We start from the raw sequence: 21933 nt of genomic DNA, 5'->3' as shown, positions 1-21933 counted from the left end.
CAAAAAAAGGAAAAAGGGTCACCAATTTTCCTTGCTGGGGTATGGCCTTAGTCTGAGGTGCATTCTTTATAACTGAGGCCTTGCAGGGCCTGAAGGAGCTGCAGCAAAGATGGAGAGAGACAATTGCCAAGGGCTGGAGGGACAGGACACAGGGAATGGCTCCCAGTGCCAGAGGGCAGGGCTGGATGGGAGATTGGGAATGAGGAATTGTTCCCTGTGAGGGTGGGCAGGCCCTGGCACAGGGTGCCCAGAGCAGCTGTGGCTGCCCCTGGATCCCTGGCAGTGGCCAAGGCCAGGCTGGACACTGGGGCTGGGAGCAGCCTGGGACAGTGCAAGGTGTCCCTGCCATGGCTGGGGTGGGATGGGATGAGCTTTATGTTCCCTCCCAGCCTAAACCATTCCATGATTCTACAATGTAGAAAGGCTTGGAAACACAAGAACTCTTTTGCAAGGCCTGGGAATAAGTGTTCTACTGCAATTTGGAAGTAAAAGGCACTCCAGTACTCTGTGCCATTTTTTTCATGTCACATGACCCAGCTGCAGCCTGTATTCCTAAATCTTTCATGATAGCAAAATCTAAGGCAAGCCCTGTCTTTATAAAATTATATAAACACCCCCAAATACTTCTAAAATAATTGTTTTTATAGATCCCCTGCACTTTTTCATTCCCTCTGCATTATTGTGGATGCTGTGAGGATGTATTTTCTTGTGCACTCAGTAGCCTGGATGTGTGAAGTCTTGCAGAATTTCCTTGGTGGGCTCTGCCATCTGCTGTGGATCAAAGGTCAGCAAGTCTCTGAATAGTAAACACCACACAGCAAAATTTCATAGGAAGAAGCTTCAAATTAAATTAGTTTGAAGATTTAATTTAAATACATTAATGAAATAAGCAAAAAGAAAATGTGTCTGTCACAATAGTTCTGAATGCCAACTCTGCTGCTTATGAAAAGTACTTTATTACCAAGCTTGAAAGAGAATATTATCTCTTAGTTATTCCATTGTTTAGAAGTTAAAAGTTCACACAGTTAGAATGCTCAGGTCAGATTTGGATCATCTTCCTGCCACATTCATGAGTTCAACAGTAATTCGATAAACAGCTTAATTTTTTGCTCATAAGCTGGGATTCCAGTTAGAGGATTTAATTACAAAGCCTATTTTAGGCTCTTTTTTAATACTGTGGTGTGGTGGCAGGACACTAATGCTATGTTTTGTGATCCAACATGTGCAGAATAAAGTGTGTCTAGTATGTAGGAGTGGGATACTAATCAGAAGAAATGACAAAAAAAGACATAATTCATTTATACATTGTTTCAATGAAAAATTGTGCTGCATTGCAAAAATGTAGAAAGGCAGGATGCAGACTTGTTTAATGCAGTTTATACACGTATACTCTTTTCAGCTTTCTAAACAGGAAATTAAAATTTACAGGAATGTGATTTCTATGTTTTGAAAGGTATTCTTTCTGAAGGAAAGCAGACTGTCAGTGCAGGTAGCTGTATATTGATTTTTAGGTTTTGGTTGAGAAGCCAAACTAAGAACATAAAAGGCATATTTGATATTATGATAAAGAAATGTGAATTCTGCCTCCTATGCAGAACAGACCAGGAGTGTCTGTCAGTTCTGTGCCTCCTGTGCTGGAATCTCATAACTAAGCAAAGATTTCAACTGGAGAAATGTTTTCAAAGTGTGTTCTAATTAACCAGGCTTTACTCCCACTGATATTATTGAGCATCCTGGGAATGCTACCTAGGCAATTTTCCTACCCAGGAAAACTGAAGACACTTGGTTCCAACTCTTCCCATGGTCAGCTGGAAGATGGATAGACATTTCTTGGTCTTTTTGAAAAAAACAGCTGCAGTTTAATTGGAGATGTCTAAATTTAGTCTTACAAACTGGTTTTCCTGATGCAGGAGAAGATTGAGGTCAGATAATTTTGTTTCCTTGTAGAGTTTCCTTGGGCGATATAATTCCTAATGAACACAACATGTCCAGGCTGAGTCCACCTATGGCAAGGGTGTGTCAGACCCAGGGGCTGAATTTAATAAATGGAGTAGTAATTAAGGGAGTTACTCTTTTTAATCTGTATTATGTAAGTGTGGTTTTGTGTTTTGCCATTTTAAAATTTTTGTCTTGTGTATAAAAGGATAATTTTTCCCCCTCTGTCAAAATATCATTGTAAGGATTATATGACATTGACTATTCTGACCATAAGGACTTCTTTCTGTATTTTCCTGCTTCAGAAATCAGTAAAATAATAGTACTATGACAATTGACAAAGACAGCTTTCCATTCAAAATGATGGTGAGTCCTGTTACAATAATCAAGGCTACCCTATATTCACTGCCTGCTGCCATCTTGTTGCAAAGCTTTCATACCTTCTTGGTGATTTTTCATGAGCAGCTCCTCACAGGACCAACCCCTTCTCCCCAGCACAGCCAACAAACTCCATCTTACTTATAGCACTCTTCTTGGTTACAGCTGTGGCTTGTTCTTAATCGTTGGTACAGCTGCAACTTCTCAGGGGTAAGATTACCTTATAGTCTATCGCCCCACAATTCCCCCTTTTTCTTTTAATTACAGAGTTGCAGCCTCTCACATTACATATTATCAGAAACCCTTATATTTATACTTCTGAAATATTTACCCAGACCTACATTACATATCATTACTCAAATTTACATTATATATAATCAGTAACCTTTACTTTTTCACACTATAACTTCCCTCTGAACACCCCTTCTAACTTTTCATTTTGGGCTGGGAAGATGTCAGAGAAATGAGTCAACGAATGTGACAGATCATCAGAGTACATATAATAATATTGGATTTGTATTTCCTTTTCCCCACCCAGTGAACCTTTTCATAGTTTCATGCAGAAAAATGAAGCCCCACCCTGCCCAGTCAGGATCTGATTTTAGTGTCACCTGCTGGAGCGTGGAGGTGGCACCACATGATCCATTGCTGTCCCCTCCAGCCTGACCCATTCTGGATTCTCTGATTCCTCTGTGATCCCACTGATTCCATTTCTTGTTCTGCTTTTGTGTTTTTGCTGTGATTCTTGTCCTACTCAAGCTATTGAATTCCTTTGAGGAAGTTGTGACCAGTGTGTTTCTCATTGGACAAACTTGGGTCAATAGTTGCTGTGGTGCAGGAAGTAATTAAAGAATGCTGCAAAATGTTAATTTATATTAAAAAAAATAGTTTTAAAGATGCTGTATTTATTTTAACATTAAAATAGGATTTTCCTTGATTTAAGTGAATATGTTTAAGTGAATATATTTGATTGCTGCAATAACTATATTGGTTTCTCTGAGATTTTTCTGTTCCACTTTTTTGAACTCTTTCTTTTTCACTAAATGAGCTCTTTTAGTTCATTTTTCCACATGGTCTTGCTGTCTTTGGGAATTTATGCCCATACAGCAAGCAATTTCCAGATATCAAACTCATTTTTACTATTTCTTCTGTCCTTCTCCTTTAAGAAAATGTATCACTCAACTTTATTAGTGATTCGTGTTGGTTTTCTAATTTTCAAATTTTTCAGAGTAAATCTGTGTCTTTATTTGCATGATTCTTCTCATTGAGGTAATAGTGCTATTTGCAAAATAAATTTAATTTGAAAGCAAAACCCCCCAGTTTTAAAACAAATGCTTTCAAAATTTTATGTCAATGGATTTTCAGAAAATGCAGTTTAGAGGTTTTCTCTTTCTCCTTTCAGAATTTATCTGCTTCACCTCTCCAATTTTGTGTAGTCCACTTCTGACTAAGCAGGTAAAGGCAGAGGATATTCTTGCAATTCCTAACACAATGTGCCTGGTTCTGAAACTTAAAATAAATTTTAAATGTTGTTTGTTTCAATAATGCATCTCAGATTTTCATGAATACTTGTTAGGAAAAAAAAAGTAAATATTTTCACAGCTACAGATCATTACATATTCACTGCAAAATGTGCAGAAATTATTTATGGAAGCACAAGTTTTCATTATTTATGTTCATTTGTTGTGTGAACAAAATAGTTCACAGAAGAACACAGATCTGGAAAAGCCATTTCTAGAGTCTGTTTCAGGAAAATACCATTTTAGTGCTCTTAATTTACATCATTTAGCTCAGACACTGCGTTCTGATACCTGGAGGGGAAGGAAATGTAAGAAATGTTCAAAATGAGTGCTGGGATATTTTGGTGTGTTCTGTCTGAGAGATTTGGCACTGCTGGCTTTTATGATTCCTCTTAAATGACTGTACATGCATTTCAAGCACAGATTGCTTTCTCTCATCCTGGATATTTTGCTTATAATTAAAATCAGTTCAATGGGCATAAAACTAATGTTGCACCAACAATGCAATGTTGTAGTCTCCTTGATTCTTTTAGTGCTTCATTTGTAGACATTTCATTTCCCCACTAAGATGATTTTGTTCAGTGCTTCCTATACCCTTTTAAACTGAAATTATCAGCTATTATTCTCAACTAGAAAATAGTACTTTAAAACAAATTTTATGGGGAAGATCAGAGGAAGAGAAATGAAGCAGAGCAGCTTGACATGATGGTAGAAGCAAACAGGAATAGCCAGAGTGATTAACTCTTCCTTTGAGCAACAGCAGAAGCACTGAGAAGATTAAGAGCCTCTTCTAGAAAAGGGATGAGTTTGGATTCAGAGGAGAGAAATGTGTGATAACCCCCACCTCTCTTCTTGGATTTGAATCAGTAGAGATTACATGAAATTCCTTGTGGCTGAAACACTATTGCAGAGTGGCTGTGCTTGCTTTTCCCAGACTGCAGAGGGGAATGCAAAAAAGTAATATCCAACTTTAGGAGCAGAATTAGGAGCAGGTAGAAACAACAGAACTCCTAAAAAATACCAGATGCCATGAACCTGAATTATTTTTCATTCGTGTCTAGAGTTTGTCTAATATGTGTATATATACACAAATATATATTTAATTGGTTATTTTCAGAAATTAATACAAGATTTAGGCAAAATCCTTGCTTTCTTCTTAGTGCTACCTGAAAGAACTTTTAGCCTTCAAAAATACATTCAATATCCCAGCAATTATGGGAAAATTAAAGCTCAGTGGTCAACATGGTGGAAGAGGATGATTTGATTTTGATAACTGAAGAAGTGCAAAATAAACATAGAACTTGGGAACAAGAATCCAAACTAATAAAAGTTTGAAAGTACATGAGGAAAAGCATGAAAATTAATGTAAAAGGAAAGAATTAGTAGCTGGGTTTATACTGTCTCATTCTGTCTTCTTTTAATACCATTAATTAATTTAACTCATTTTAGTATATGTGTATTTTTATGAAATTATAAGTCAAGGTCAATGAGCAGGTCTGAATGGAGAAGTGTCTCTGAATGCTAACTTGGATTTTAAGGCTTTACTGAGCTTGAGGAAGTGCTATAAAAGTTTTTGGTATTTCTACTTATGGTAATTCAGCTTTCTGAGCCTTGGTTACAAGGAAGCCGAGTTGAATTTGGTGGCAAATTCAAGAAATACTTTTTGTATAAAACATTACATGGCTTCTGCAGCCCTTTGGGACTCTTCTGTTTTCCCTGTCTACTTTTTTGGGCTTGGTTTTAGAGCAGGGTTAAACCATTGGAATTCCAGGCTCCAACACCAGGCATTTCATATTTCTATTATCATAAGAGGCTGTGTGGCATCATGAGAGAAATTACTGTTTTATGGACAATGGCACAGGTGAGAACAGCTCTGGCACTGCAGGCTGGGAGCTGAGGATACACAGAAACCCTCGGAGCTCTGGTGCCCAAAGCAGGACAGCAGGTTACACAAACAGCAGCTCTGCAGCCCTGGGCTGTTCCTTAAAGAAAACTGGAGGTGTAACATTCCTTTTGGGGTTTGAAGGACTTGCAGTGACTGGGAAGAGATAGTGAAGGACAGGAGGTGAAGAATGAGTCACACAACAGCTCCAGCTGAGAGCAAAAGTCTGAGTAGAGGGAAGAAGGAGACAGATCAAAGCTTAACAAGTGAATCACTTCTTAATTAAATTTAAAAAAAACCCCAAAACATTGGACATCTGAACTGATTGTAAAAGTGCCAGGACAAAAGTGGCTGTTGTAGCCACAAAATGGATTCTATTTTAACATTTCTGTTTATCTTCAGAACATTGCACAGGAGCATCATAAGTGATGGGAATGAAGGTTGTTTAGTGCTGCTGACATCTGTTCCAAACCAACAATGAATCTCCCTGAGAGAGAAATGAATGAAAGAAATGGAGAGGCAATATAAGACAGGGCATTAGCAGTCAGCATCAGGTTACTCATATTGATTTTTACTTACAATTTACTTTGTTATGAAGGCAAGTTTGGAAATTTCTTCCACATGAGAAATGATTTCATTCACTGTGAAGTCAGTAAAACAAACCATTGATTTCCATATGACAAATACTAAAAAAATTCTAGCAGTGCATTTACTATGAAGATATTTCAACCAATATTACCTAAAATACTTTACTTTAGCAGATACAGGAGCTGCTTCCTAGAAGAAAAGATATGCTGATATTCCTTTAGTTTTCATTATGATAATCATTAACATTGTTAAAAATCACCTAAATTCCAGTGCTTGGTATTTACACAATGCTTTTCCTATATGTATATGTTAAAAAATATTAACTAATGGATATTTAAATCAAAGGCTAATGCTGTAAAGTTTCTGATACAGCTGCAGGGATTCCCTTAAATTAGATATTCCAAAATACTCACTGCAATTTGACAGCTTTATGTCCTTGGCTGATAGCTGCTTGGACTGGAACATCAGTGAGTTAATCAGATTCTCCTCACTGGTGCACATTTGCTTTAATTACCCTGTCAGCCGAGCCCTGGTTAGATAATGTACAGATTATATAGATGTGTGTGACCCAAGGAGGTTCTACAGAGCAGCCCTTTGGGGTGGGAATGGCAGAGAGCAAACCCTGCAGTTTGCAGTCCTGGATTTGTGAGGAAATGAGTCTCTGATTCAGCCAGCACTTGGAGGATTCCCCCTCTTCTCCAGCTTCTGTGCTTGCAGCTTTTGAAATACACAGCAGAGGGATTAAAAAGCCCCATAATATGAATAGTGGTGAGATTTTTCTGACCAAGAAGATCTTCAGAGCATTTTGCCTTTCCCTGCTGGCACAGTCCCAGCTGGCAGAGATTGCCTGCTGGGTTTGTCTGTGGCAAGCAGGTCACATCTGCTGGGAGCCACCGAGAGAAACGTCACCTCTTGCCTGGAAAGCATCTCAGCAATTCCACATATCCCCGTGTGTTTATTTCTGCAGGAAATTCCCCTATCCCAGAAGCACCATGAGTGCTATGGTTTGCAGAGATAGCCACGTGAAATGCAGAGTTTTCAGAGAACAAATGAAGCAGCAGCTGCTTCTAGCAAAGGATTGTTATATTTTTGTTGCTGCACTTCTGCCTTAGGACTTCAATTTACATATATATTAATACATATATATATACACACACACAGACTATATAAAAATATATTCATATATACACACACACATATATTTTAATAAACACTTCAAACATAAAATATGCATAAATATGCATGCACTTATATGCATATATATTTATATGCATATTATCTACTGAGGTAAACTAGCTGTAAAAAATACAAAATAAATGGTTTTGGTTTTTGGGTTTTTTTTTAAAGTGTCTTTGGGCCTGCATTTTCCATCTCTGAAAGTCTGAGTTCCCTATTTGTGAACATAAAGGAAATATTGGCTCCCCTGAGTCACACAAAGTCATGTTTGAAGCTAAAATTCTGCCTCATAAATGAGCCTAAGGAGGGTTTACACCAGTTTGGTAGAAGTGTTGGTGGAGTACTGCAGTAACTACAGCTGAGGGGGATAATCACTGTACAGCTGGAGGGGATGGTAGCCTGGTGTGCACCTGAGGGAGAGTTATTCATGCAAGAACAAAGAGAATTTGAACCCATTCTTGTCTTACTCATGGTAGGGAGATTATGAATATTCGAGCTCAACATTCAGAGCCACAATAAAAATTAATTCAACAATAATTACAGCAACCACAGAAGGAATTCAAACCACAGGAATGGTGTATTTCCAATACCCCCAAAGACTGCACTCTAAGCCACAGCTTCTTTTTCTTTAGGAAAACGAGGAATTGGATTGCAGCTGGCTTGGCAGAACCTTAGATGTTTTCAACAGCCATAAACATACCCACTACTGCTCTCCTACAGAAATGAGTACTTCATTCTGCTCCTTCTGCCATTAAAGGAGCACTTGAATACAATTTTCTGTCACAATCACACTGCTCAGTCAAGCTAGTGCTTGTAAAATGTCAGTGTTTGCAATAACTCTCATTTTGCTAATTAATCTTACCCTGGTAAGGAAACTGAGACAAAGATTCAAGTTAAAATTTTCTGATACTTTTATTTGCAGTGTAGTTATCGAACTTCACTATTTTTCTGGAGTTTAATGTGACACCCAGACTGGATTTTTTTTTTCCAAAAACCTCAGAATCCAATTTCACCAACATGACAAGCAGAAGTTCTACTCATGAAAAGAAATACTCAGCAGCAAGATATCTGCCTGTTCTTAAAAATTATTCTATGCAAAAGCATCAAATATTTTATGAATCTGTGGGCTTTTGATATACTTATAACCCTGGATTAATTTTTTTCCCCTTTTTTCCCTATTACTTTGTTACCTGAATAACAAGATATTATGTTACTGGTTTTTCTGGTGTGATTGAATAGGTCAGTCTATTTTTCTACAAAATCAGATTTAGAAAATATTTAGCTGTGATAAAACTAAAGAAGCTGCTTTCTCTCACTCTGCTCAAAACTTGATTTTTGAAGGAAGGTGGAAATAAAAGCAAGTACTAATTGAATTTTGGCTGATATTACATCTGATTCCAATTTAGCTGATCTTAATTTCAGGAAGGTTTCATACACAAAAAAAATGACTGATGGCTGTTTATGCTGTCACTTTATACTCAGGGCTGCATAATGATGCATCTAACTGTGAATATTCATGCTCAGGTATAACAGGTATTAGGTGTAATATTGCACTGCTCAGTAGAATTCATGATACTTCAGACAAACATGATACTTAAGGAATGACTATTTTTCATAGGGACTGTCATCTTTTTTTCCTGTTAATGTCATAGAATTAGAACAAAAATTCTGAATTGCAATAGCAGCTTCTAACTATCTGTTTAATACCAGAATTTTATCATACTTCCTTCATAGAAGAAAATATTTCATAAGAAGAAAAAGTAGAATTCATTTTCATTTCTGCTCTTATCTATTCTGTACTTTCAGCACCTTACACTGAAAGGACATGTTCATTGAAAAAGAAGCAAGCAGAGAGGAAACCTGGGAAAACAAAGAAAGAGAAATTATGTTTGGTGCATATTATGCCACAGAAGACACAAAACAGACAGAGGTTTGGTGTCCAACAATTGAACAGTTTGTTACTCATACTCTACATTGCACAAACAATTATCTCCACTACTCTAAGCTCTTCAGTACTCTTGGATCTTCTTTATTCAGAGGGGTAACTTGAACAACAGGTTTCCTTCTTCATGTCTTCTCTGAGGAATATCTCAGCTTTGGAACAATTTCTGAAGGCATTAGACAAAGACTATTTGAACAGAACGAGTACAAAGAATGCTGGTGTCCTTGCAATCAGGAGCTGCTGTAAATACCTGGTGTAAACCAAAGCTTTTATGACCAAGATGTTGATTGATAAGTTTATAGAAATTAAGTTTGTAGGACTGACTCTAATAAATTAACTTGGGAGTGGAGATTTATCTGTTACATCATTTTCAATGAAAATAACTAAAGAGTGTTTTTCACATGCTAATAAAGCAGGTGAAGCCTGGGGATGGTGAACTATTTACTCCCCAAGAAATGGAGTTTTAGGGTATCTGGGACTCCTCACATTTTTGTAAAAGTGTCACACCAAGGTGCTTGGGAGCTTTCTGTTCACCTCCCAACTTACAGATGCAAGAAATTCCACTCATGTCTTTTGAACTTCCCTTTCCTCTTGGCAGCATGTCCTCATCATCTGCTAATTTTCCTGTCATAGGCCTTTGGGTGAATAATTTCTGCTCTGTTCTGCTCATTCCAGTGTCAAAGTGAGACATTGGCTCCATCACCAGGTGGTTGGGACAACTTCCTTAGAACTGGGACCAAGGTGAGAGGTTTTGGCTTCCAATCTGCTTTTTTCCTGATACAAAACAAAATTTTCAGATGGGTGGTTTATACACACGTGACCTCTGTTATAGTAATATTGTATACAGGTGATGGGGAAGAAAAAATAGAATTGAGGAATTTTATCTAGAAGTTTTTTGTCCCGAAACAAAACACACCCTTTAGAGCCCATGTTTATTAGATGTTACACAAATGTACTGATGGAAAAAAAACCCCAAGATTTATTGGGACCTAACTTGGTCCAACTAATTTCCTTTTTGTTCCCTTTGTTCAGCTATCAAACTAAAGAGCAGTCTTCATTCAGCTCTGGAAACTACTGTGTTTTGACAAAGTCCAAAATTTTCTTTTATTTTTCAGATTGACTACAGTTTCTTCTTTTGCAACAGCTGGAAGTAATTATGTTTTATCATTTAGCTGGATAAATGGTTATTGTTCAAGCAGTCTCTAAAGGAAGTAAAGTTTTAATGGAACAAACTAAAAACCCCAACAATATATGAATATATATTAGGTTTAACTTGTTCCCAGTGTTTGCATAGTCATGGAAGGAAGTAGAAAAAAATTGAGGATATCTCATTTCCATGATACAACAGAGTTTGAGGCTCCCTTTGAGCTTGGAGTGTGCTGATCCTTAATTGCTTGAAATTTAAGTCAGTTTGAGGGTTTAGGAACACACCAAGAAAGGGAGCACAAAGCTCATCCATCCCACCCCTGCCATGGCAGGGACACCTTGCACTGACCCAGGCTGCTCCCAGCCCCAGTGTCCAGCCTGGCCTTGGCCACTGCCAGGGATCCAGGGGCAGCCACAGCTGCTCTGGGCACCCTGGGCCAGGGCCTGCCCACCCTCACAGGGAACAATTCCTCATTCCCAATCTCCCATCTATTTTGAGGCCATCACTCCTTGTCCTGTCCCTGCAGTTCCTGAGGAATTGTCCCTCTCTGGGTTCCCTGCAGCCCCTCAGACCCTGGAAGGTTCTGTGATGTCTCCACACAGCTTCTCCTCTCCAGGCTGAGCTGTCCCAGCTCTCACCAACTCCAGCAGAAGGCCACTACATAAAGTAGCATTAAAGAGTGAGTCATTTACCTTTTTCTCCTAATGAGATGAATCATGAGGAAAAAGCCAGGTTAATGTTCCAAGGAGCTTAATTAGAATCAGGTGAGAGCTTGAAAAGGCAACTAAGGTGCTTTCAGGCAGTGCTTAGAGGAAAAGGCTTAATTAAGAAGACTGATGGCCTTTTACTTAAGTCTCTTCAAGAGTGTAGAGAGTCTTGTTTAACTCCTCCAGATCTAGCAGCAAACCAGATTTGAAATTCCAACATTTTTCTTAGTAAGTAAAGCAAAACTGTATCTTTGTGGCTGCAGTGGGCTGTGCTGCAGTCTCTTTTCCCTGGGGTGCTAACAGAAGTGCAGTGTCATGAGGGGCACAGGGGAAAGTACAATTAAATAGGAATTAAATAAAAAGTTTACTGGTAATTGAAGCATTCATACAATTGCAAATATTTCAGTACAACTGCAGTGCAAACAATTGAATGGTAGATTACAAAAGTATTTTATAGCTAAGACTGCTGTGATTTTTTTTTGCTTGCAATACACAGATCTCACACAGAATTCATTTAGTCATCTTAAAATTCACACAAGCTTTAAATTTATCACTTTAGTCAAGGGTTTTTTTCTTTCCTTTTTTTTTACTCTGAAAGAACAATAAGGTATATGAGGTATTTTAGCTGCAGGGTGCATATTTGGAGAAAGTGCTTCCTGCAGAGTTCTTCTGCCTTTCTTGTAAATTAGCTGCAGAAACCCCGGTCATGTTACAGTATGACATTTAGTTTTCTAATCTGTTTAATGCCATGGTTTGCACATGATGTGTTCTGATGTGCTTTTATGTTTTTGATAGTAAAAAACCACATTAGAGTTGCAGTAGGGATTCTTTGCACAGACAATATAACTTGTAACAAATTGCATATTTCAGAAGAAATATAACAAAAGGCCTAACCTTTTATCATGTTCATTATTCTAGAAATACAGCCCACATCTTATCTCTCTGTTCCTTGGTATAATTTAAGAGCACCGTGTTGGACACATATCAATGCTGCAACCATATCAGTTCCATTCATGCATATTTCAGTGACTTCAGACTGAAAAAACCCCAAACTTAGCATTTGGCTGGGCTCAAATAGTCACTTGAGATAATTTGTAATCAATAATTACATGCTTTTGTGTACCTGTGAGTTTACACACAAACATACACACACTGCAACTCTTCCAGGGTGGAAGAATTGTCTTATATTTCAGGTGTACTAAGTTACAAGTTAATTATCATCTTTTTGCAGTTATTCATACAAAAGAGTTTGTAAAAGGAAAATAATGACTTGTACTCATTCAAGCTTTCACACTGCTCTTACTTCAGTTTGGTTGAAGCTGCACCAGAAATACACCATTTGTATTTCAGAATAGTGCTAAAGATTATTTTTCCAAAGGAAATAGGCATTTTCCCTGCAAAGATTGTTATCTTCTTTCCCTTTACTTAGCAGAATTTCAAAATATAAATATATGTAATGGGAAAGAGTCTGAGGTTAAGAGGGGAGCAAGATAGGAGAACTGAAAGACTTGAAATTATTCAGAACAAAAGCTAAAGGCTTTTTCTTTTAATGTGACCTTCACCTTCTCTCTTCTCTTCCTCCTCCCTTACTTTTGTTTCAATCTATTTCTGTAATCGCAGCCTTGGAAATTCTCCGTTCTTTAACTTCAGTGAGTCCTGTAAGCACAAGGAAAAAAAGAATCCAGATGAATGTGCAGGAGGATCCAATCCCAGCAATTTGTTGGGAAAATGAGCTACAAGAGTACTGTCATCATCAAATGAATTATTCACTGAAGAATACTCAGCTGGAAGTTTTACTTTTGTGTTCCTATCCAGAACAAAATGATTCAGATTGTTATCCCAGTTCCCAAAATCTCCATGCACAACAAACCACCATCATCTTGACACCTACTAATTACTCTGCACAACAGTTGCACCTAATTGTGTGTTCACCAGTAGATGATGAAGAGCTATGCCTAAATTCCAAGGTTTGTTTGTCTACTTGAGGCTCCGTAAATTAAAATGTTCTGCATGAGGTGGATGGGGTTTGTCAAAAAGCCACAGGAAGCTACAGATGTGGACTGTTCATTTTTATATCCTGTGTTGAGAAAAATAGACAGTGGAAGGAGACTCCTCCAGATCAGTGTTAGACAAACTGATTTCTAAGGGAGAAATACTAAGGAAAAATGTTGATGTTCTTTTTTTGGGTGTGGTTTTTTTTTTTTTTTTTTTTTCTTTTTTTTTTTTTTCTTAGCTTGCAAGAGTCCATCATGTGTGAAAGGTGCCTAATGACTGGAAAATTGTAAACATGCCAGGCAAGGATGGGGATGTGGGAAATACAGGCTGGGCAGACTGGAAATATAACTTAGAGAGGAATGCAAAGCCTTGGGACAAAATGAGCCCAGGTGTAGGCACACAGTTTGGGGTCACTGGGATGGGGCTGTGTGTGGCACACACAGTTTGGGGTCACTGGGATGGGGCTGTGTGTGGCACACACAGTTTGGGGTCGCTGGGATGGGGCTGTGCTGTAGGCACACACAGTTTGGGGTCGCTGGGATGGGGCTGTGCTGTAGGCACACACAGTTTGGGGTCGCTGGGATGGGGCTGTGCTGTAGGCACACACAGTTTGGGGTCACTGGGTTGGGGCTGTGTGTGGCACACACAGTTTGGGGTCGCTGGGATGGGGCTGTGCTGTAGGCACACACAGTTTGGGGTCGCTGGGATGGGGCTGTGCTGTAGGCACACACAGTTTGGGGTCACTGGGTTGGGGCTGTGTGTGGCACACACAGTTTGGGGCCATTGGGATGGGGCTGTGCTGTAGGCACACACAGTTTGGGGTCGCTGGGATGGGGCTGTGCTGTAGGCACACACAGTTTGGGGTCACTGGGTTGGGGCTGTGTGTGGCACACACAGTTTGGAGCCATTGGGATGGGGCTGTGCTGTAGGCACACACAGTTTGGGGTCACTGGGATGGGGCTGTGCTGTAGGCACACACAGTTTGGGGTCATTGGGATGGGGCTGTGCTGTAGGCACACACAGTTTGGGGTCACTGGGATGAGGCTGTGTGTGGCACACACAGTTTGGGGTCACTGGGATGGGGCTGTGCTGTAGGCACACACAGTTTGGGGTCATTGGGATGGGGCTGTGCTGTAGGCACACACAGTTTGGGGTCATTGGGATGGGGCTGTGCTGTAGGCACACACAGTTTGGGGTCACTGGGATGGGGCTGTGCTGTAGGCACACACAGTTTGGGGTCACTGGGATGGGGCTGTGTGTGGCACACACAGTTTGGGGTCACTGGGATGGGGCTGGCCCAGCCTCATCCCCAGTGGGTGCAGCTGTGAGCAGCACTGGCAGCAAGGAGCCATGGAGTGCCCAGGGGCACTGACCAGCCACAAAGGGGACAGAGGGACACAGGTGCAGGGCATCAACATGAGGGGATAAAAGGTTGGGCTGAAGAAGCAGAAGGGAGCTGCTTGCAGCCTCCTGAAGTGCCCTGGTGTTATCTGTGTGGGCAGTGCTTGAGGCCTCCTGAGGAGGTAAGGTGTCACTCTGTGTGGGAATGCTTAGAGCCTGCTGGGGTTGTGTGGTGATGCTCTGTGTTTTGTGAATGTTTAAAGCCAGCTGGGATTGTGTGGTGATGCTCTGTGTGTCGTGGCTGCCTCAGCTGTGACATGTGCTGAGACACCCAGGGACCTGAGCTGCTCCTGCCTGGTGAGGGGTTTACTATCTCACCATCCGTAGGGATCAACGTGGGGTGAAGGGTCAGCAGTGAAGGCTTCTCTCTCCCAGGCACTTCATGGACAGGTTTACTGTCCTAGAGAAAAGGGGGTTGCCCTGTTCCTATCAATTTTAGGGAACCCTCTTGAGTTCTAGTTTTGGGCTCATGTGGTTATGAGCAATCCCCAAGGTGTGGAGGGGCTGAGGGAGGAGGAGGGAGCTGTGTTTGTGCAGCTGGGAGAAGAGGATGCTGAGAAGAAGGGAATCTCATTGCAGTATTCCAGGTCAACAGACACACAGTTTATTCAATTATTTTTACTATTGTTATATGAAGTGGTTTGGGATTTATTTGTTGTATAAATATGGAGCTTTCCTTACAGTATAAACTATATACTGATATTCTCTTGACAGTATAAGTTTAGGATTGAAACCTTTAGATTTCTTAATACTTTGTCTACTGCACATTCTTTCTATCCCTGCCAGTTGCTTTTCATGTGTCTGGAGTATTCAAGGTAAATTCTGTGTTGTCTTTGCAATCTACTATCTCAAGATAAAAATAGTATATCTCCTTAATCTATAACTTCCACAATTGTAATCTGAGTCAGTGTGGGACAATTCCAAGAGAGAAGCTTAAATTAGAAGCAGTGGACTAAATTTAGAGGTGTTAGGCAGCAGAAGTCCTGGTTTAGGGCACAGTGAAGCCCTGGGTGTGTACCTGAGGTGCTGAGCCCTGCACAGACTCGCTCAGGCACTGCTGGGTTGCAGAGTCCTTCCCCAGGGCCCCTGGCAGCTCACCCAGGTGTCAAGAGCACCTTCACAGCATTTCCTCTGGAAGTTTTCTACATTCATTTGTCCTATGGTGTTTCAAAGAAACGCAAAAAAAATGTAGCACTTGGAGAACATTGTTTGGGGAAAGAAAATGTCAGTTCTGATGCTTTTTTCCTGTTATCATAAAAAAATTGTGGAAGCGGCATAGACAATAGAAATAGAGTAAACAAAATCTGAACTGTTGGAGGAAAGCACTATGTGTGCAAGCTCTCCCAAAATTCCTGACAGGAAAAACAATTTAAATCCAGCAGTTCCTACTGGGATGCACAGACTCCTTCTAATGAGCAGAACTGCAACATTAAGAGCCCTGACATTAAAAGCAAAAAGCATATTGAGGCAGCTAAGGTTTAACTTAATTATTATTTACTGAGCAAAGAATGACTGGTTTTGTAGGACAATGGGGATTAAAGCCAATACTGTGTGAAATGGTCATTTTGCAGGGTTTTTTTTCTATATGTAAAGAATTTTCCATAACTTTTCAGTTCCTAAATCACTGCTCAGCAAAACTCTTTCTCCAAGAGTCCCCCTAAATCAAGATAAATATTAGTCAGCTCTCACTTAGTGTAAAAACCCTGTTCTGTGTGTGCCTTTTGAAATTTGTCATGGCTGTGTCTTACCTTGGCACTGCCCTTTTCCAAGGGGCTGGCCAAAGTGCTGCTTGTGCCAGAGGCACAGCCTTGTCCAGACTAATTCTGGATAACTGAAAGGTCAGAGCCACAAAGAAACAGCAGGTGCAATTACTGCCAGGATGGAAGGGTGCAGCAAATACAGAGTTCACTATTGTCTCTTGCACTGGTGTTCACAGAGTCCTGGTCTTGGGAACGGAATGGAAAGCAATAATTAAGGTCTTTGATTTATCCCTGAAATGTTAAAAGAAGTCTGACAGAGTAAACATCAGTTGTGACAAAAAGAGCAGGAGTCGTGTGTTTATGGAAAAGATGGAGGTTTACAGGGAGTTATTCTTTCACTGCTGGGCAGAAGTCCCGTTGACAACTCCAAGGGATATTATTATTTCCTCCCTTTTTGTCTCAGACTTGTGGGAGAAATAAACACATGTTCTTTGGGTGACTGATTCTGGTAATTAGCAGAGAACCTGAGTCTGCTAATAAAGCATTAGCAGAATGTGATCTTTTTTCCAGCAGTTTCATTTTTAATTCTCTATGAAGAGACATAACTGGCTGTACTGATTTAATTCAGATAGCTTTTTTCTTTTCCTGACCTGCCATGTCACATAGGGTGTAAAAATGTGCCCAAAGAAAATGTAATGCTGGGTTGCAGAACAAGGTTTTTCTTCAAACAAAGTTTCAAAACCTCAGAAGTGGAAAAATTTATGCTTGTACCATTAAGGTCTTTTTTTTTTTCCAAAATATCTCATCACCATCTTGTTAGAGTAAAAATAACCTCATCTCCTTTACCAGCAGAGTTCAGAGAATATTTCAGTTTAGAAGAAGCTTTTGAAATTTTGCCAGTTTATTTTTCTATGTAAGACAAAGAATTTGATTGTTTTTGCAAAAACAATCCAAATCGTTTTTGCAAAAACAAAATTGCCAAAGTGTCAGTGTTCTATTTAAAGCCTGATATTTGATTTGAGAAGATTTGTCACGTTTGAAAATGGTGACAGTAGGACACAGTATGTCCTTTCTAAAATTTGGGCTGGTTGTGAGTAATTGCTCATCTGTGGAAAGCTGAAGAATTGGATCCAGGTTTTTCCATCCATTCCAGTGGGACACTCCTACCTTTTGCACAAAACTTCCTCTGGGATGTTCATTCTGCATTCTGTTGACTCTGTTCACCTTACTAAAGGATAAATCAGATGCCTTAATTTCTTTACACATTAAGCACAATGACATTGAGAAAGTCAATTATCTCTGTTACGTGTTTTCTTAACAAGGATTTGCTCTTGTCTCCTTGATCAGGACAGGCTGCAGCTATCTCCTGTGTCTGGGGGTTTTGGGTTAATTTTGGCTGGCCCCAGCTCAGGGTGGCACAGATCAGCATGGGGGGCACTCCCTGCTCAGGGGGTCCCAGGGCATGGGATTCACATTCTCTGAACCTGAGAGAAGCAGAGACAAGAATGATCAATTCTTATCTCAGTTGCTGCTCCTGTGTTGAGCCAAAGTAGAATGCAGTATGGAGATTGTTTACCCTGAGTGAGGGTGCTTTGTTTCCTTGGCCTGGCAGGCCCAAGCGCGTGTCCAGACTGTCGGTCAGCACACAGGCACCAGATTTTGTGCAGCTGAGTGCTTGTGGAGTTTCAGTTTAGATGTAGTAGTAATATAGTATAGAATAATATAGTACAGTAATTAATTAGCCTTCTGGTATCATGGAGTCAGATGCATCATTCCTCCCAGATAAGGGGTCACTGCTTTTACAATACCAGGGCCTGCAGTGTCTCAGAAGGGCTCAGGATGGGTCTTCTGTGACATTTTCACTCCTGGGAAAGACCCAGGAGGGGCTGAGGCAGCTGGAAAGGGGCTCAGCCTGGAGAAATGGAGGCTCGGGGGGCCCTTCTGGCTCTGCACAACTCCCTGCCAGGAGGGGACAGCCGGGGGTCGGGCTGTGCTCCCAGGAACAGGCACAGGAGCAGAGGGAACGGCCTCAGGCTGGGCCAGGGCAGGCTCAGGGTGGGCTCCAGCAGGAATTTCCCCATGGAAAGGCTGCTCAGGCCTTGGCAGGGGCTGCCCAGGGAGCTTGGCAGTGCCCATCCCTGCAGGTGTCCCAGGAAGGGCTGGAGGTGGCACTCAGGGCTCTGGGCTGGGGACAAGGTGGGCATCGAGCACAGCTGGGACTCCATGGGCTGGGAGGGATTTTCCAACCTTAATGACTGTGGGATTCTGTGATATGAATACTGTTATAGTCAGTGCCTGAGTCGTCATAAAGTCTTCCTTAGAAAATAGAATATTCTTAGGGTGCTGTAAGGAACCAAACTAAAATCCAAGGAAAGATTGACTTGTAAAACAAAATTTCACTGCTTTTTCTTGCTTTTCATTCCAACTGTGCAGTGTTTCCTTAGTATATAAAAATACAAGAAAAAGCAATTTAAAATTTTTAGGATTTTTTTTTTTTGCAAGGTGCATGACTGGAAAATTACTATAACAATTTATGATTTTTTTCTCTCCTTCACCTCAGTGTAACAGGGAAGAAGGAGCTGAATGAAACCTTTGAAGATTAGGTTTTTGTTGTTTAAAATTTAAAGAGAAAAAAAAAATCAGGACTGCTTTTGAGAAATCCTGTTAAAATAAATAGTAGTTTGGATCTTCTTAATGTTGGACTTCTTTTTGTTCTAATTGGCTTGCCAAAAAAAAAATCCAAAAAAAACAAACCCAAAAAAACCGCACAAACCAAAAACCAAACCCTAAAAGCCCAAACCAAAACCAGCTTTCCATTATAAACTTCAGAAAAAGGCAAAATTTTACCTGTACTTGTCTACAGAAACTTGGTTGAGATGACAGAATAATTAGAATTAATTAGTTTAAACTGATGTAGCAAACAATATATAATCCCTAATTGTGAGATAAAAGTGGCTACTTGTGACACTTAATGTATTCCAGGCTCCTAAAGTGGAGCTATAATGGCTCTTTTTAATGTTGCTGTGTTTTCACTATGCTGGATATGTCACTTTATGGCCTCCTTGCAGCTTTTAGACAATGAAAGCCCCAGTGTTAATGTAGCCAGCAGCCCTTGCAGACTAGTTAAGCTCAATATGCAATTGTTGGTCTTAATGTGGCCTAAGAGAAGGTGCCTATTGAGACCTGCCCCAGCTGCAGTGCCAGTCAAAGGGAAACACTGCAATTTACAGATTTTGCATATCCACACCTTCCAAACTTGGTACAGTGGCTTTCCAAGGTGGAAAATAACAAAATGCTGCAAGTTAAGGCATTGTTTAGAAATCAGGTCACTAAAAGTGGAATGCAAACCAGCCAGGAGATTGGTGCTGTCTCTGAACCCCTGCCCTGTGGGATGGATTCACTGCCAGCAGTGTATTTGTTAATTGCTGCTGTTGTGATCCAAGAAGCTTCTCAGAGCTTGACACTAATATTGAACATCTAAATTAAATTCCCTCTTGATGATGCAAAGGTACCTCGGAACAGCTTTCTGCATTACCTCATGGAAATTTTCCGTTCCAAAGGTCTGCAGCAAATTTTCTCCTCCTGCCATTAATCTCTCTGCAATGTACTGTCTATCCAGCTAGCAATAACATTTTACTAACTATCAAACTGCTTTCCAAATTAATTTCTGTCATTATTAGAACATGGTGGTTTATAAATTTGTCTGTTAGTATAGAGTAAGTCAATTTTTATTCACTTAAAAAATAGCAAGTCGAATGTTAAGATATATTTTGGATATCAATAAGTTAACTTACATCCAGGGTTTTATTTCAGCTGAATGAGATAATATTTTCCTTTAATATTTAATTGTGTTAGCTATGTGAAAACTCACTAGGTCTCTCTGGACATGGCTTAATAAATCACACAAGGTTGAGAGTAACGACCTACAAACATGACCCAGCTGAGGTTGCTTGGAGTCACAGCACCTGCTTCTCCCCACTGTGTTAATGTGTGTTTATTACTGTGTTTAAAGCCATGAGGTGAAAGCAAAACACCTAGAGAAGGGTCCAGATTGAATTTCTGCCAGATAGATAAGCTTTACAACAGAGAGAAATCTGCCTTTTCTGTTCCACATCTGTCTGCAGGGCGTTGAGCAGGGTTAGCTTAGCTGACAGCAGTCAGGTCCAATGTCATTCCATGCCTGGAGAGGAAATACCTGGAGTTGGTGTCACCTAGACTTTGTAGGAACATCCTAAACTTGAGTTACAGTGTTGTATGCCTCAAGCACAAATGAGGTGTGCTGGTAGAGTTTACAAGAAATGCCTCTCAGACATTTTTGGGAGCTCCAGATGTCAAGATGACATGGGCACATGGTAATGGCTCACAGTTGCTCACACAAAAGGCAGTACAAATCCAAACTTTCATCCTGGCACTGCTGGATTTGCCTCAAACCATTCACCAGCGTGGTTTTATATTTTAGGTAGAAAATCTTTATTTAGGAGGTGATTCCTGGCTGTGAGGGTGGTGAGGAGCTGTGGCTGCCCCTCAGCTCAGAGGAGTGAGCAGGGCACTGGGATCAGCTGTGCTCCCCCAGCGAGGGTTTTACAGCTTTTCCTCACAGCCTCCCTTTTCCCACAGCTCCAATCCAAGATTAGGAGCAGCACTGCACCACAGCTGGTTCTGGAGACAGGCAGTGAAAGTTCTCCAGGGGGAGGAGGTGCTGCAGAATCCCCGCACCTCGTTCCAAGCCCTGACAGCAATGGCTGTGGACACTAATGAGGATTCAGTTGTAATTAGTATAATCTGATCGGAACATTTTTTATGTAATTGAGACTATTGGCTTCAGGTGTAATAATTTTCAAGCTCTTATGAGAAAGGCTATCACCTTGTCTGGCAAAAGGTAGTTTTAGTTTCCCACTTTTCAGAGATAAAACAATTCATTCCATAAAATTTGTTATTTTAACCTTTTAATTTCAAACTACTGCTTTTGAAGTAATGAATGCTAGGAATCTTGTGAGGACTCAGAGTTAGTGTCTATTGCTCAATAATAAGTGCAGTTAGATTTTTAAGATTTTTCAATTGCTATATAAAATGTGATTTTTTTTCTTCTAGAGAAATTAAGTTTGCTACTATAAAAGGCTTTCACAAAAAAACCTCCGATATCTAGTGGGCTCCTGTACCCATCAAACTGAACGAGTTTCTTCAATATGGCTTATGGGGGAGAAATTACATTTTTTTATCCTGTTCTTTCCATATTTATATACCTTTTTGTCCTCCTTGTATCAGGTTTTCCATTCAGATCAGAGTAGTAGAAAAGTATTTCACTACAACTTACTTGTTGTGTTATGATTCTCAACTTTTACCATACCAAGCAAATTTATTATTTATGTGAATTATTTAAACGTGTGACTGGACTTTGTCATCATGAATCAGTTCTCTCACATGAGAACTGAAATTGTTTTCTGAACATCACATTTTTTAAAATTTGCTTCCATCTCTGGTTTAGCACCACTTCTGAACATTCATGTGTTTTAGCCATGCTGTTCCCATTCTGTTCCAGCTGGAAACTGGTAGAGGACAAGG

At 40.2% G+C, this 21933-nt stretch overlaps 4 long non-coding RNA genes across 4 annotated transcripts; 2 read left to right on the top strand and 2 right to left on the bottom strand.

The window, feature by feature from the left end:
- Nucleotides 1-6046: 6046 nt before the first annotated feature.
- Nucleotides 6047-6812, bottom strand: LOC135279485 (uncharacterized). Its single transcript, XR_010346717.1, has 3 exons — nucleotides 6717-6812; nucleotides 6295-6356; nucleotides 6047-6202 (listed from the first exon to the last, which is right to left on the bottom strand). It is a non-coding gene; the product is annotated as an uncharacterized LOC135279485 (long non-coding RNA).
- Nucleotides 6813-7740: 928 nt separating this feature from the next.
- On the top strand, nucleotides 7741-10156 carry LOC135279678 (uncharacterized). The gene is made up of 3 exons (XR_010346899.1): nucleotides 7741-8345; nucleotides 9286-9409; nucleotides 10097-10156. It is a non-coding gene; the product is annotated as an uncharacterized LOC135279678 (long non-coding RNA).
- Nucleotides 8408-17934, bottom strand: LOC135279677 (uncharacterized). Its single transcript, XR_010346898.1, has 3 exons — nucleotides 17539-17934; nucleotides 11261-12931; nucleotides 8408-10195 (listed from the first exon to the last, which is right to left on the bottom strand). It is a non-coding gene; the product is annotated as an uncharacterized LOC135279677 (long non-coding RNA).
- LOC135279676 (uncharacterized) lies at nucleotides 11350-13672 on the top strand. The gene is made up of 3 exons (XR_010346897.1): nucleotides 11350-11503; nucleotides 12896-13242; nucleotides 13509-13672. It is a non-coding gene; the product is annotated as an uncharacterized LOC135279676 (long non-coding RNA).
- Nucleotides 17935-21933: the final 3999 nt, after the last annotated feature.

This window comes from Passer domesticus, chromosome 12, assembly GCF_036417665.1.
Source record: "Passer domesticus isolate bPasDom1 chromosome 12, bPasDom1.hap1, whole genome shotgun sequence".
In the NCBI taxonomy this organism is placed as follows: Eukaryota; Metazoa; Chordata; class Aves; order Passeriformes; family Passeridae; genus Passer; species Passer domesticus.
Note: the sequence above shows the minus strand (reverse complement) of the source record. Positions and strands in the feature narration are given on the sequence as shown.